The following is a 5,515-nucleotide window of genomic DNA, read 5'->3' as shown; positions in this document are numbered from 1 at the left end:
TTAAAATTCTACGCCTAGTGTTTGTTTTTTCTTCGTCAGTGGACAAGAGGAGAGCTGTGAGGTCGCTGTGTTTACCTCACGGTGACTCGCGAAACCACATATTTGCACACTTTACCTGAACTGCTGACGAGTTGTGTAACCACAACCAAGCACAATGTACTCCAGTCTATTTCATGATAGTTAATGTTCACATGAGTTTGTGAGCAGTAATTATGTTAAAGTAGGGATCATTTGTCTCAGGGAAAATATTAATCTCACATTTGCTTCTTTTAATAAATTATTTTGTAAAAAATTACTTCAGGTCAACAAGTGTTTCATTTTGTCGGTGCGAGGACAGATCTGAACGGTAAAGCATTATTGTAGTTTAATCATGGTCAGTATTAATGCATTTTATGATACATAGAATTTGCATTTGCATGAATGGACACAGTGTTGATATCACTATGGATTTACCATATGTATATCTGTCATATAAATAACATCACAGGTGGAGTTGGTGAGTATCTCAAACGCAGGGTCAGTGTGAGTGCAGTTCACAGTCTCACCAGCAGGTGGCAGCATATGCTTAGATAGGGACAGAAGCAACTGGAGATTCAGCTGAAGGACCTTATCAATAAATATGTATTAGGAGATACTGATTATGACATGATAAATAAAGCTTCCCTTTCCTTAAGTGTAAATAATTGTCGTGTTTTAGTTTGAATCAGGCACCATATTTACAGTAAGTTTGGGAAAGATGTTATTGTACATATGCAAGTACTGACTGAAGTGTGATTAGACATGGTGGCCAGCAGACGGCGCTCTAAACCTTGATATGACTTTACCTGTTGAGCTTTTTTACCCAGTAAATCCGACTTGGCATGAATCCAGTGGATCTTAGCGAGTTAAAGGTGTTTTAACGTAAAAAAGGGACTTTTTTTTTTTCACCAAATGAGAGCTCAATTAAAACCCACAAAGTAATGTAACATGCACACATGTATCCATAATACCTTTATAGAATAATCAATATTAATTCACAACTTTGCTAGGGAAGAAGCAACAAGCCAACATGGTCTCTCACACACAGAGGAAACAAGAATAAACTTTTACGTTAATCGTCACAGTAAAAACAAGAGAGAGGAACAACAGCGCTTTAGACGAGGCAAAGACATTCTCACATAACAAAGTCTCCTTCTTCACAAAAACTGTCAAATGCAGCATAGCCTGAGTTTAAAAAAAACAAAACAAACAAAAAAGAACCAGAGTTCACTCATCTGTGCTGACAGATGGGTAAAGATAACCTGCAGGTCTGGACGTGATGACTCCACCCATTATGTAAGACCTGACCAGGATTGACAGGGAAGATCTACAGTTGTATAGGTTACTCTCTAACTGAGCAATATACGCCTTCATCTCTTTACTGTTGTCATAAAAGAGATAAAATTAGAATTTTTTAAGTCCAGAATATACATATAAAATATTCTGGTGCAAGAAAACTAGAATCGTGCAAGAAACACTTCACTTGCATGTGACACAGTGTGAGATTAAACTCTGAAGAAGCAATAAATCAAATTAATTATGTTGTTATTGTCTCCCCACATACAGCTGCGGGGAGAAAAAAAGGAGTGCAACTCCTATTCATATTCACAGTATCGTATACAACACTCCAGAAAATCCAGGATTCAGGCCCCAGGTGTGTTTGTTAATCAGCTGCTGCATTGGCTGCAGCTGGAGTGGGAGGTTTTATGTGCAGGCTGGAGTGTCAACATCTATACTTGGACTTGTCTGTGGTTTTGTTGCTGTGTAGAAGTCAGTGCGGAGTTTGTTTTGGGGCTTTGTAGTGGAAAAAGAAAGAGCAGCAGGAACTGATGGACAGTAGAAGAGTAACCAACTTTTACCACTTTATTCCCCACATGAGGTGGACATGCAAACTCCAAACAGAGTGGCTCCTGTTCCTTTTACTGCAAAGGCAAGTGTCTCCAAAATAAATGGCAATATATTACGTCCCCATCATCTTCCCAAGGCAACTATCATAGTATAAAGTCACCTTGTAGACTCAAAAACAAAAAAGCCAGGTCTGAGATTGGAGCCTGCACCAGACGTGCTTTCACACTGGAGGTCTGCAGCCAACTCTCTACATCAGGGTTTCTTAATCCTGGTCCTGGAGTCACACATCACTTACAAATCACTTGGTGTGGCTGCTCACATCCTGTCAGACCTCCCTTTAAACATAAAGACAGTCCTGGATTCTGTTCCAAATATTTGCAAACCTCTTAAGGAATAATTTTAATGAATTTTTGAAATTTTTTGCCCTGATGCACTTTGACAGTGAGCTGACTTTCTTCTCAAAAACAAAAAGTATCTCGGAATGAATTCAAATTTACCGTCATTATAGTCGGCATCGCCCTGAACAAGGATCTGTTGAAAATATTTGCAAACCTCTTAAGGAATAATTTTATTGAATTTCTGAAATTAAAGAAATTATCCATTTGCCCTGAAGTACTTTGACAGTGAGCTGACTTTAATCTCAAAAACAAAAAGTATCTTGGAATGACTTGAAATTTTACATCATAATAGTCGGCATCGCCCTGAACAAGGATCTGTTGAAAATATTTGCAAACCTCTTACGGAATATTTTTTTATAAATTTTTTTAATTCAGGAAATTATCCATTCGCCCTGATACACTTTGACAGTGACCTGACTAGTCCGTGGCCAGGTTGAAACAGAGATTTTGTGATACCTAAAGTCTATGACATGTATTATGTTTTTCTTAACAAAAGTGCCTTTAACTGTGCACAATGATATTTTTAATAGATTATTGAAATGTACAAATAATACAAGCTAAATAGTAATTTAAATGTAAAATACAGTGAAAGAAATTTGAAATATTAGTTTGCACTGTACTTTTCATTTACAGTGCAAAACTGTAAATTTCAGTGACAGTAAAAACAAAATGTAATTTAATTTTACAGCAACATAATTGCAACCCAGCTGCCAGTTCTTTTGCGTTTTTTTTACAGGAACAATTTCTAACAGTGTACTTAGTAGTATACACAGTGAGACTGATGGCAGAAACTAAACAATGCAATTATTTACATGATTCTGTACTTCTCTGTGTCTTGACTGTCTCTTCATGCACAAAATAAATTAATAAACACCTTAGAAAAACCTTGAAATCTTATGTTTTCTCACTCCAACACATCTGGTTCAAACACATGGGTCGTTATCAGGCTTGTGCAGAGCTTCCTGAAGAGCTGGTGGTTTGACTCAGGGCAACATCTAAAGCATGCAAGGTCGTTGAGACTGAGAAATCCTGCTCTACATGACTACAAAGAAACTTTAAAAGTGTCTGCTCTGAAAGTTGAATCATAAAAACAAATTATGGCCCCTCTTGACACTTTTACAACCAGGCAGTCGTTAATTTTAAGCTTAATTTCAGCATCTGAGACGGCAGACTATTCATTTCACTGTAAAGAGCTGAAGACTGTCATTCCAAATATGTTTCACATCTAAAACATTGTTTCCTAGTATTGTAGCATCTCGTCAAAGATTTAAAACACTTAAAGTTTGCTGCCTGTCTTCCACGGCGGTTGATTGTTCAAGACATCACTCAGTGTGTTTCCATGAGTGTTAAAAGTCTGATTTTAGTCAGACTAAGACAATAATTCGGTTTTCTTGATGTCATGTAAACGCGTTCATCCGACTAAAATCAAGCTAGCCTTAGTCGGACTAACATACCTGGATAATTCATAGTCCGATTACTCCTGCATTGTCTTTCTGTGATGTAAACGGTCAACAGGAAACTGATTCACTACGCACTAGCTTATAGAGAGATACAGCGCCACCTACAGAGGCGGAGTCAGACGTAGACGGCCAATAAATAGATAAATTTCAAGACTCAATGATGCCTGTTAACCCCTCATATGATGGGATAATTTGGCCAGATAGTCTGTTCAAATCAGAAGATAGCCGTGAATGTTGGATGTTGGTCAATTATCCTCTAGTGTGGCAGGGACTTTAGTGGCTCAAACTTGAAGCAAAAATGGGGGAGTCCAAAGTCCACACAAAATTGGAGCTGCAACTAAAGATTATTTTCAGAATCGATTATTTTCTCAATTAATCAAGTAATTATTCGGTCCATAAAATGTCAAACCTGGAAATATGGCTCCGTGCTCAAATGTCTTGTTTTGTCCGGGAGTAATCCAATTTGACTCAAAAGCACCAATGAATCGGTGTTTGTCAGCGTCAGTGTGATGAATGAATGGATGGTTGAGGCGTGTTTGCTTACCAGGTGTGTTCCTTATATAACGTTCCTTATATAATCGGATCTATAGAACTGCTGGAATGAAAGAGGGAGCTTGTAAATGGAGAAGCCGAAAGAAGAAGTATTTAATAAAAATGTCTTAATGTTGAGGTTTGTTTTATGACTGTTTTGACACTTCTCTCCTCTCTTGTTTAATTTCATGTCACTACTCCACCTTTCTCTGGTATTTGTCCGCTTTCCCCCTTTTGCGATTTCTGTCCGCCCCAATTTACTTCACCTGCGTTGAGTTGTCTCTCCTTTTCTCGCGTGAGTGAGTGTGTGTATAAATACACACTCTTCTCCTTTTGTTCTCTGCCAGAATGATTTGTTTGCGCCCGGTGATCTCTGTGTGATTTTTGAATCTGTCTATGTTCTGTGTCTCCACCCTCGCCTTGTATACCTTGCTTATTATGACATTCAACTTTGATTTTTGACAAGTTACTGCCAACATTGCAAGCATTACATCCTGTTTTTAGGCGGTAACCTCCAACAGCTTAGTAGATTAAGAACAATGTACATTTATAATTTGGGAAAACACCGATACTGGTATCAGAAGATTCGAAAAAGTGGCATCAATTCATCACGTTACGTCCTTTTTCCAGGGCTCCCGTGGCTCCTTGAAATCCTTGAAAGTTTGGAAAAAAAAATTCAAGGCCCTTAAAAGTTATGGAAAATCGTCTAAATAGACATAGGGTCGTTGAAAGTGCTGGAATTTTGTGCAAGAAATAAGTTAAGTTGATATTTTAGGTAAATTTCTTGTTACACAGGACAAACATGGAGTCATAATTACTAGCGGTGTTGTGGACACTGTCCACTGTCTCGCTCTGGCGTTGACACGAGATTCTACGCAGAACAACGAGCGAGTAAAGTTAACAAGTGAGAGAAAATGACGACGTGATTCCTGGGAAATAGAAATTCCAAGATTCCTGTCTCACCGAAGTTGCCCTGCCAACTTAAGTTGTGTCAACACATTTCAGATTTGGTCCTTGAATTTGAGGGAATTGTTTCCTTGAAAATCCTTGAATTTGAAGTCTGAAGTTCCGAATTGGGAACCGTGCTTTTTCAAAAATTCCCAGAGTCACTTTCAGTGCAGCGCTACGACAAGTATTCAGTGGACAAAACAAAACGGCAATAACAGACCATTTTACAAATTGGTCATTTTACAGCCTGGAACATGGCTCAATTTTTATATAATATCACTATTTGAAGCAATATAAAGACTGACTGACAGA

Source organism: Microchirus variegatus, assembly GCF_963457635.1.
Source record: "Microchirus variegatus genome assembly, chromosome: 4".
In the NCBI taxonomy this organism is placed as follows: Eukaryota; Metazoa; Chordata; class Actinopteri; order Pleuronectiformes; family Soleidae; genus Microchirus; species Microchirus variegatus.
The sequence above is the reverse complement of the archived record's forward strand: the minus strand, read 5'-3'. Positions refer to the sequence as shown.